The following is an 11,466-nucleotide window of genomic DNA, read 5'->3' as shown; positions in this document are numbered from 1 at the left end:
GTCTTTGGTTGGGACTATCACCAACTCCGGGCCTCTCTCTGTGTCTGTGTGTGCTTGTGCAGATGGAAAAAGCATTGTTGGCTCCCACTCAGAAAAGGAGGGGCGTTGTGCTCCCTTACAAGTCCCTGGGATAGCTCAGTCGGTAGAGTCCCGAGACTCTTAATCTCAGGGTTTGAGCCCCATGCTGGGCGAAAGATTGCGGCATTGTACTAGACGATGCGGGGTTGTCCTAGAAGATGATCCTCATGGTCCTTTCCAACTACAGTTCCGTTATCTGATTCCAAGCAAATGCATGCAAGAGCAGGAGAACAGTGGCAGCTATTGCTCATCTGAACTGGTAGGGCAAAAGGCAGGGAGCCCAACAGTGGGTAGTGCCAGAGCCAATGACAACAACAACAACGATTTATTATTTATACCCCGCCCATCTGGGTGGGCTTCCCCAGCCACTCTGGGCGGCTTCCAAAAAAATATTAAAATACTGTAATACATCAAACATTAAAAGCTTCCCTAAACAGGGCTGCCTTCAGATGTCTTCTAAAAGTCTGGTAGTTGTTCTCTTTGACATCTGGTGGGAGGGCGTTCCACAGGGAGGGTGCCACTACCGAGAAGGCCCTCTGCCTGGTTCCTTGTAACTTGGCTTCTTGCAGTGAGGGAACCGCCAGAAGGCCCTCGGTGCTGGACCTCAGTGTCCGGGTAGAACGATGGGGGTGGAGACACTCCATCAGATATACTGAACCAAGGCCGTTTAGGGCTTTGAGCTAGACAAGGGACAAGGGAAAGGCAGACCCCAGTCATTTTTTAGAACTGCAACCTCAGGAGTTCCTTTGAGTGGAGTGTGTTCCCTGATTAGCTGGGCTTCCTTTGCTCTTTTCGTCTTTTTTCTTTTTTTTTTTGAGAGCTGCAAGCTCATGGGTGACTTGGGAAAGGTTGGTCAGCCTAGCCTGTCCCCCCCCCCCGCCCCTCATCATCAGCTCAGATTCTCTGTTAATCTGACCTAATCAAATTAAAAAGAAGCTCTTTAATCGCTTCTGATCCCTGCAGAAGTAAACAGAGCCACACCAGGCAGGCCTGGTGCCAAGAGAGCCTTGGGCATTCGGCAGCCATGGCTAGCAAATACCCCACTCTCTCCATGCATCCCAGGCCCAGCTTGCATCTCATACGACTTCACGTACCTGGAGGGTCAACTTCCTTTTAATAAATGGGACCTGGCAGGAGCTCCTCAGTTTGTAAATAGCTCCCTCAGGCGTCCAGCCACTGAACTGTAGGCAATGCTCTTCTTGGCGAAATACCTTTGGGCCCTGGAATGACTCCACCCACTGGGGCTGGCTATGGGCTACTTCTGGGCAGGAAGGTGTGTGAAAGTCTGGCCTGAGCAACGTGGTCTTCTTGGTTTGTCCTTCCTGGTTTGTCCTGCCTTCCAGCTTGCCCTTCAAGCCCCGCTTCCTGGTGTGACATTAAGAAGGCTGGTTCATGGGCATAGCAATCTGGGCCTATTGCATCTGGTAGGGCAGAAGGCAGGGAGCCCAACAGCAGGTGGCGCCAGAGCCAAATAATGCTGCTTTTTGCCCCCACCTTCCTCCCTGCTGAGTTCTACACAAAGCAACACTCAGACTTAGGAGAAGAAGGAGAAAGCTGGCAGGCAGGAGCCCTTACTTGACTGGATCCAAGTCAGGAGGCAGGAGGGTGGGAGCTGGCTGAGTGCCCCACGTGCCCTAATGGACCTTCTAACCACTGGCAGGAGTCTAGAACGAGCCAGGAAGTTAGGGCTGGTGAGCAAGACCAGACAGCAGAGCAACCTGTCCCTGAGACAGGAAGCCTTCTTAAGTTACCAGATTTTTTTCAATGAATCCGGGGACACTTTTTTTTTTTTGAAGCTGAGTAGCAACAGGGAGTCAGTAGTGGGGATGGTAAGGCAAAAGACCCTGGGCCCAAGCACACATGCATATTGTAGAAAGGTGCAAAGCCCTTCTTTCGCACTCTGTGAAACATAAATGCGCAGAGCTTTTAAAAAACTGGGCAACGGCTGCCCACCCGCAACTCCTGAGCCTCCCCCGATCAGTCAAAACAAAGGGGGAAGGGGGCAAGAGATCTGTGCCAGCGGACGTCCTCAGTTCCCCTTTGGCAGTGGCAGTGGCAGTCAGCAGCTTCAGGAGCTGCCCGCTGCGGTGGTACCCGCCATTTTTCCTCGCTGGAAGTTCCGGCAAGGAAAAATGGCGGGCGCCACGGCAGTGGGCAGTGAGCAGCTCTTGAAGCCAGCCAGAGCCAACTGCGCTACCAGGCTGGCTCCAGGCTGCTGAGGCTGCCGCTGTCATGTTTCCCGAGGACAGATTTGCAAATCGGGGGACATTCCGGGGATGGAATTTGTCCGGGGACAGATTTGCAAATCTGGGGACTGTCCCTGGGAACCGGGGTTGTCTGGTAACCCTATTCTTAACGTGCCTTCCTAATAGCCCATGGCCAGTGCAAAGGAGCAGAGTCAGTCCAGAATGTTATTTCCTGAGAAGCTGCAGTGTCACAGCTTGCCACACGGGGCAGTGGTCAACAGCAAGTAAGAAGGCAGGTGGGTGGAAGCAGATTGAGGTTGGTGGGGCAGTTCCCCCCTTCACCCTGATGGACTAGCCTCCACTGGTTTCCCTCCCTCTCATGCAAGCTACCAATTGCATCATCTGCTCTAGATTTTGGAGGGCCTTTGGGCAGAGATGCCATTGGTTGGTCTTCTCCCATAGCTGTCAACTTACAGATTTGAAAATAAGGGACCAGCAGCCTTGGAAATAAGGGATCAGCAGTCAAAATAAGGGAGTTTCAGAGCACAGGTATGTTTGACTTCTGAGCCCCTCCGAGCCAAAGGCAGAAAGCCCAGCCAGCAGCCAAACGAAGCCTCAAGCGGTGGTTCCCACAGCGCAGCTACCCGGCAAAAGGGATGCAGCAAGGAAAACCACCGTCACCTCTCCGCTGGGAAGCGCTGAGCAAAGGCGAGTCCCCAGGCAATGCGGCCGATTTGATCGGCACAAGGCATGCAAGCTCCACCCCCCAGTCGTTCTTAGACTCCTTATTGGGTGAGCAACACAGCCAAGCAACACTGTTGGAGCCTCTCTCCTCCCTGGCCGGCAGGGAGGGAGGGAGAGGAGCTGCTTCCTTTGAAACCCGGGAAATTTAAGGGACATCATCAATAAGGGACAGCAGTGGAACACGGCGGTGGGATAAGGGACTTTCCCGCCAAATAAGGGACGGTTGACAGCTATGTCTTCTCCTTAAGCGCTCTCTCTCTCTCTCTCTCTCTCTCTCTCTCTCTCTGGGCCCAATCAGTTCACCACCCAGAAATAGCAAGTCGAGTCTACTTGTTGCTGCTCTGGGAGGAGAAGCAAAGCCAAGTGATGTTCATTGAGACAGGTGGGGCAGAAAGCAGGGAGGTCTAGGGATGGGCGGAGCCAGAGCCAATGACAGGCAGATCAAGAGCCAATAGCAGGCCAGCCTCCTGGCTTTCCAGTACAGTGCCACCTAGGGGAGATTACTTCTATTTATGTAAATGAATTGAACGGCAGAGAGGAGGTGTATTTACCGCTGGTGGCTGGTAGGGCAGAAGGTGAGGAGTCCAACAGTAGGGGGAGCCAGAGGCAACGATAGACGGAGCCAATGAACACCAGTTTTCCCGTCATCTGCTTCTTTTGCTGAGTTCTCCAAGGGGAAACGTTGCAACTAAGGCGGCAGCAGAGGAGGCTGACAACTGGTACCGCTCCTGAACTGGTTGCAAGTACAAGTGTGGGCAGGTGGGGGCAACTTATGGGGCAGCAGGCTGGGGGTCAGCAGTGGGCCCCTTGCTCAGGTGCAGGACCCAGGAGATACCTGAAGATGCTGAGCCCTGATCTTTGAAAATGAAGGTGTGGGTCTGGGGGGCTGTTAGCTGACCTCATACTTGCTCTGTCCTCCGTCTTCATTTCCCCGACCTTGATTTATAATCTACTTAAAGCTGGAAGTCCAAACCTTAATCAGGAAAGATTGCCACGTCCCCAACCACATCACTATTTAGCCCTGGATTGAGAGAGAGAGAGAGAGAGAGAGAGAGGAATACAATATGGATTTAAAATGATAATCCAGCTAGGAGAAAGCAGAGAGACCCAGTTTGCTTGTGTGACCAGCAGAAGGGGGGAAGGCACAAAGAACGGTGTTTTGCATTCTTATTTGCAAACCGGAGTCTCTTTGTTGCGGCCTTCTCTTAGTTTGGACTTTGAGAGGATTTCCCACCCTTCTGTTCCTCCATAATTCTTAGCGATCGGCTGGATCAGGCCAAAGGATCCTGCTCTCACAGGGGCCAACCAGATGCCTGTGAAGAAGGAGGAGAAGAGTTTGGATTTGATATCCCGCTTTATCAAAGGAGTCTCAAAGCGGCTAACGTTCTCCTTTCCCTTCCTCCCCCACAACAAACACTCTGTGAGGTGAGTGAGGCTGAGAGACTTCAGAGAGAAGTATGACTGGCCCAAGGTCACCCAGCAGCTGTATGTGGAGGAGCGGAGACGCAAACCCGGTTCCCCAGATTACGAGTCCACCGCTCTTAACCACTACACCACACTGGCTCTCACTGGCTCCACACTGTGAAAAACGGGCAAGCAGGACCTGAGTGCAAGGAGTCCTCTCCCCTCCTGTGGTCCCCAGGAACTGGTGTTTAGAAGCATTCCACCTCTGGGCATGGAGGCAGAGCAGAGCAGACCAACAATGATTGATAGCCTTGAGAGACTCCTGGAGAGCTGCTGCCACTGATCACGGCCTGGTCCGAGGTGGGTCGTAACAGGAGCACCGCCACCCAGCAAATATGTGATAAAAGATTAAGAAATAGGTCCCCAAATCACATTTGGATTACAAGTGGGTCCTGGGTCTGAAAAGGTTGAAGACTATTGGTGTAGAGTAGACAATACAGTGGTACATCGGGTTATATACACTTCAGGTTACATACGCTTCAGGTTACAGACTCCGCTAACCCAGAAATAGTGCTTCAGGTTAAGAAATTTGCTGCAGGATAAGAACAGAAATCGTGCTCCGGCAGCGTGGTGGCAGCAGGAGGCCCCATTAGCTAAAGTGGTGCTTCAGGTTAAGAAAAGTTTCAGGTTAAGAATGGACCTCCGGAACGAATTAAGTATTTAACCTGAGGTACCACTGTACAAAGGGACCCGGGTGGCGCTGTGGGTCCCTAGGGCTTGCCGATCAGAAGGTCGGCGGTTCGAATCCCTGCGACGGGGTGAGCTCCTGTTGCTCAGTCCCTGCTCCTGCCAACCTAGCAGTTTGAAAGCACATCTAAGTGCAAGTAGATAAATAGGTACCGCTCCTGCGGGAAGGTAAATGGCGTTTCCGTGCGCTGCTCTGGTTCGCCAGAAGCGGCTCAGTCATGCTGGCCACATGACCCGGAAGCTGTATGCCGGCTCCCTCGGCCAATAAAGCGAGATGAGCGCCACAACCCCCAAGTCGGCCATGACTGGACCTAATGGTCAGGGGTCCCTTTACCTTTACCTTACCACTATACAGGTGAATTGTCAGGTTCTGTACAAGGCAACTTCCTATGTTGTTATTAACTGAATTTAATTACTCCTCCTCTGCCAAAGGCCCATTCCCTATCATGTAGGAATTGCACCTTTAATGTGGTTGCCTCTTCCCTTTGGAACACCCTCATGTCAGATGGGCACCAACGATTGTCTTTTTGTTACCTGTTAAACAGCTTCCTCTTTCGACATGCCTTTTATCCCTAGCTGTATCTGTACTGGATTTGAGATCACTTAAATGGCTGACTTTAAAAAAACAAAACAAACCTGTTTGCTTTGGGATATCTTCATGGGAAGCAATTAACAAAGAAATAAAATTAATATGTGAATAACCCTCCAAGTTTGCAACAAACCCACGGCGCAGCCCACCATTCCACTAGGTCGCACTATTTTGGTGTTGTTAGCCGCCCTGAGCCCGGCTTCGGCTGGGGAGGGCGGGATATAAATAAAATTTATTATTATTATTATTATTAGGTCCATATGGCTGGGCGATTGGCCCCAGGCATTGCTATTACTAAATGACAAAACCAGCTCCAAGTCTCTCTTTATTACCGAAATCCGTTAGGTACAACATCCGAAACGAAACGAAATTAGTTTTTATTTTATTTTACAAAAAGAAGAAGAGAGCACAGCTTTTTAAAATCGCCCCCCGTGATATGAAATCTACAAGCGCCGTACACTGAGCAACGCCGAGTGCAAAGGTGATGGTTCATGGTCTTTGGTGACTAGATTGCACATACGTTCACACCTGCTTGTATGCACACAGACACACACACACACACTACAGAGACTCTTTCACACATGCGCACACACAACCACACTTGTAGGGGTGTCCTACTGGCTGTGTCTTGACACTGGGATCCCTATATTCTGGATCTCCCCAGAGACGCTAGCGTGTTCCAAGGGTAGGAAGATCTCCTTTTGATATGTGTTTGCGCGTACACACACACACACACCAGCACAGAGGGAGTATAGAGACCCCGCTGAGAAGAATCTGTGCATGTGTGTATGTGTGAACTCCCGTGGATCTTTCGATGCAACAAATCTGCAGTTTCAATTAGCACGCCTGCCTTCTCCACCAATGATAACACTACCTAAAACCTCCTGCCCCCAAAAGATAGTCATTGCGCTGGGCAGTGGGGCTAGAAACAATAGGAGGAACAGGCCCCAGTGAGGACACAGCCATGGCTCGGCCACACAGGGGCCACTGGGAGGAAAGGAGGTGGGGGTGGAGAACACCTCCCTCCCTTTCGCCACCCCCCCCCCAGCTTCATGGCTATGGGAACAGCAGCTCTACGGATGGCTCTAACCCAATTCGAGTGTAAACAAGAAGAAGTTCTGGAATGTTTTTGAACCTATGTGATCAGACTGGGTGGCTCCTGCCAGAGGGGGCCGTTGTGGGATGGGAGGCAGGGTAGGAGAGCAGGGTCAAGAAGGCAGTACTGGTTGAACCCTCTTTCTTGTGGGGATGCCCTGGAAGGGACTAAGCTGGTCAGGGGTGTAAGGAGGCATAATTGCCTGCGCTGCCCTGTATTTGCTGCATGCAGCGCTCTTTCCATTCCACTGCAGTTCACCTTCCTCCATAGCTGTCAATTACAGATTTGAAAATAAGGGACCAGCAGCCTTGGAAATAAGGGACCAGCAGCCACAATAAGGGATTTTCAGAGCACAGGTATGTTCGACTTCTGAGCCCCTCCGAGCCAAAGGCAGAAAGCCCAGCCAGCAGCCAAAGGAAGCCTCAAGCGGTGGTTCCCACAGCGCAGCAACCCGGCAAAGGGGATGCAGCAAGGAAAACCACCGTCACCTCTCCGCTGCGAAGCGCTGAGCAAAGGCCAGTCCCCTTTGATCGGCACAAGGCAAGGATGAATAAAGCGATAACTGGCTTCCCATTTCCAGTGGAACCCCCTGCCATCCCTTAAGATAGCCTACCGACTCCCCCAAAATCTTAACCCAGTGTGGTCTGCCCAATACGTTTTGATGCATGTAGCAAGGGACATGGCGGCCCCTCCCACAGTGAATTCCACATGTAGAATCCTGAATCGAGAACCAGCAATCTGCAGGCATCAGAGTAGCTGAGAGGGCACTGATCAAACCGTGTGCAGCACACAATTCTGTCCAATGCTTTGCTGCTGCTCCCTAGTACCTGCCGCCTGAGGCTGCCATCTCACATTGCCCAATGATAGGGGCCCCCTCCACAATTCAGTAGGGGGAACAATGGAACAACCAAAGGTTTCTTGCCCTGGGCCTAGTACCTTTATGGTTTGTGCTTCTAGTCTAGCAGCAAGCGGGCGGCGAGGGGTTTGGTCCTGTTGAAGATTGCATCAGAGATCCCCTCCCTCTAATTTTCCCCTCCTGGGAAAGATAATTGAGCGACGCTGATTCCCTACCCCATTCTCGCTCTAGAAAAGCATTTGACAGCACAGCGGCAGAAATGGTTGGGGATGGAGGGGGGGGTCAGGAGGGAGAAATCTACAAGGCTCCTGAGGGTCTACTCTACCCTGAATTGATAACATGGCTGGATCTGAAAGCAACACCTTTTCACGCACTGATTGCACGTCACAGATTACTGGTTCCTGGAGAGAGACTGTGGGCTCACTGGCCCTCACATAAGAAGGAATAAATGTGGGTGGCACCCAGGCTGTTCTAGAAGGATGGAAGGCTGCCCTGGACCCAAGCAGAGCTCCTTTCCACCCCTGGCAGTGGTTAGGCACAAGGAGGGGGTGAGATAAAGAAAGGGCGCTCTGCTACCCTGTTATGACCCTTCATCGCTGGTGATGAGTATTTCCAATAGGGAACTTGTGGGGCGTGGGTTAGGGCACAGAGGTGTAAATATTTATCCCTCGTCCTTCAATGGCCTGCCATGCACAAAGGCAGGGGAAGGAGGAATAATAATAATAATAATAATAATAATAATAATAATAATAATAATCTATTATTTATACCCCTCCCATCTGGCTGGGTCTCCCCAGCCATTCTGGGCAGCTCCCAACAGTATATTAAAAATAGAACCAAACATTAAAAACTTCCCTAAACAGGGCTGCCTTCAGATGTCTCCTAAAAGTCAGGTGGTTGTTTATTTCCTTGACATCTGACGGGAGGGCGTTCCACAGGGCGGGCGCCACTACCGAGAAGGCCCTCTGCCTGGTTCCCTGTAACTTCACTTCTTGCAGTGAGGGAACCACCAGAAGGCCCTCGGAGCTGGACCTCAGTGTCCAGGCTGAACGATGGGGATGGAGACGTTCCTTCAGGTATATTTGGCCGAGGCCATTTAGGGCTTTAAAGGTCAGCATCAAATCCACTCTGATAGACATTCCCAACTCCTGATAGACATTCCCACTACAAACTGCTCCCAAGAAAATAGCGGGGGGCATGGCAGTCAGTAGTGGAAGGAGGGAATTCCCCCCCCAAAATTAATAATAATCCTAGCCAATGCCCCGTTGGTTAATCTGCATTTTTTTAAAACCCCAAACCAAACCTTCTCTTGTGACGCTATGTGACTTGAAGGAGAGCTGTAACCATCACTTCCTGGAAGAGTCCAAAGTGTTATCGCATACAAAAGAAACCAGGAGGACATACTTCCTTAGTCTTTTGCTCAGTTAATCCAGGGCTAACTCCTTCCCTCTTGCTCTGTATCCTCAATTGTTAGTTGCTTTTCGATAATTGCACAATGCCCGTAAACATGCACTAAAGGGGGAGCAGATCCTGCCTCCGTAGCTGCTCTTCCTGACAAGATGTACAAAACAAGGATTCAAGTGTGTTAAGAGGCCAGTCGTGTACATTTAGGTTGTCTTGATTACGTGCCCCCGAAGGATGCAGGTACGAGATCCCTAACTGAAGATAAAATGCCCCTTAACACACTTTAATTGCACCTCTGTACTCACAATTCATTATCGGTATACATCCATTTGAAAACACACTCACGCACCATGGTATTAATCAATTAAAATATTTCGATCAACTGAATTAACTGATCCGCTGCATTTAAAAAAATAGGCTGCAATCCTATACACGCATACCTGGGAGTAAGTCCCAATCAGCTCAATAAAGGTTGCTTCTGAGTGGACCCAAAATAGAATTGCGCTGTAAATGATATTTCGATGCAAATTTTGCAGCTGGAAAGCATAATCTTCTTCTACGAAAGCGACTGCAACAAATGCATGTGTCATCAGAAAAAACCCAAAGCAGGGCTGTGTGTTTGTTTCATGAAATTCTACGGTATTTTGTTATTCGGGTTATATGAGTAAAATTCAATTAAAAGATACTTTTTAAAAGAACCAAAAGGAAAACAAAGCAGGGCTGTCACTTGATTAAAGAAATAGCAGCACAAATCCATCAAATCTGCACAGATCAATTAAATCTGCACAAATCTGCCTCTTTAACACAATAGTTTTGAATAGTAAAAGCTTACTTTGTTTGCTAGAGGGTGGGTTATTCTTAGAGAAGTCCCAAATGAAAATCGATGGACGAAAGTGAGTCGCACTGTACGGGTCTACTGTGAGTAGGTGTAAATTTGGATACAGTGCTTGTACTGATCACAGAAGTTGGCGTTTTAGAAGAGGAATTCCCTCCTGACATAAAGGGGAGTGCCTCTTTTAAGATAATATTAGTGGGAGCATCCCACCTCTTGAGCATGAGCGTAGAATGGGAATGCCTGTATTGAAATGGAATTAGAATTCTGACTCAGTCCGAAACGTTTAAATCATTGCATCTGATTAATCCAGGGATCGGGAATCGATGTGGTCCTCCACAGCAGCATAGCTAGTCACTCGGGGGCCTGGTGCGGGAGCGTGTCCTGCAGTCGGGGCGGGGCGATCTGCCCATGGGGGCGGGGCAAGCCTCCAGGGGGTGGGGCAAGCCTCTCCGACGCTTAGAGCCTTTCCACTGCCTCTCCCTCAGCTGTAGGGCAGCTGAGACAGAGTTGGTAGGCAGACGCAAGTCTGTTTCAGGCAGCACGTAACCTACAGGCACCTAAGCCACCATGTCACTCCTAAAAAGTTCCGTGAGCTCAAGTTATTATTATTTTTTAAACTTGTTTTGTCACACACACACCCCAGTGATGACACCCAGGACGGACAGCACCCCCGCACCCCTTCCTCCGCCACTGGTCCTAGAGATATTCTAGGACTCCAGCTCCCATCAGCTCCAGACAGCATGACCAACGCTCAGGGATTGTGGGAGTTGGAGTCCGGCAACACCAGGAGGGAATAGCATGTTCTCCAGTCCTGGATTAACAGATTGGAGTTTGAGACAAATTCTAATTCACTTATTCTATCAGCACAAAGATTTGCACTTGTGCAACAGGACTCCCCATGGTTCTTCCCCACTGTGTGTGACCCATGCCATCCCCACATCTACTCCAGAGGGCTGGGTTAACGTTAACCCCATAGAACAGATTTGTGGTGGGAGGCATGGGGGAGAATGTTCTGTTGCAGAAAAAGAAATCATTGTGCTGACAGAACTTTGGATACAACTGTATACTGTGTGCATATGTATATGCATGTATATACAGTGGTGCCTCGCTAAACGAAATTAATCCGTTCCGCGATTCTCTTCGTCTAGTGGTTTTTTCGTCTTGCGAAGCAAGCCCATTGACAGCTTAGCGGATTAGTGCTAGAGCTGTCAAGCGGCTTCCAGCGATCAGCTGTTAAGCGGCTTATCAGCGGAACAGCTGATAAGCGGCTTAGCGGCTTAGGAAAAGGGCAAAAAAAGAAAAAAAAAACCGCCGGGGGACGCAATATTTTTTCGTCTTGTGAAGCAACCCCATAGGGAAATTCGTTTTGCGAAGCGCCTCCAAAACGGAAAAACCCTTTCGTCTAGCGGGTTTTTCGTCTTGCGAGGCGTTCGTCTTGCGGGGCACCACTGTATCTATGATTTTTTCCTTGTTGATATGCAGGCAATGTGTGCAGATTTTGTTGGTTGATTTACCAGTGAATCATCT

General features: G+C 50.0%; 1 protein-coding gene across 1 annotated transcript in view; it reads left to right on the top strand.

Annotated features, from left to right (window-relative positions):
• LOC309358665 (complexin-3-like) overlaps nucleotides 1-11,466 on the top strand; it is a 123,954-nt gene that overhangs the window by 42,293 nt on the left and 70,195 nt on the right. The window lies entirely within an intron of this gene.

The sequence above is a fragment of the Podarcis melisellensis genome (genome assembly GCF_964234715.1).
Source record: "Podarcis melisellensis genome assembly, chromosome: 16".
In the NCBI taxonomy this organism is placed as follows: domain Eukaryota; kingdom Metazoa; phylum Chordata; class Lepidosauria; order Squamata; family Lacertidae; genus Podarcis; species Podarcis melisellensis.
This window is presented reverse-complemented; position numbering and strand designations above follow the sequence as displayed.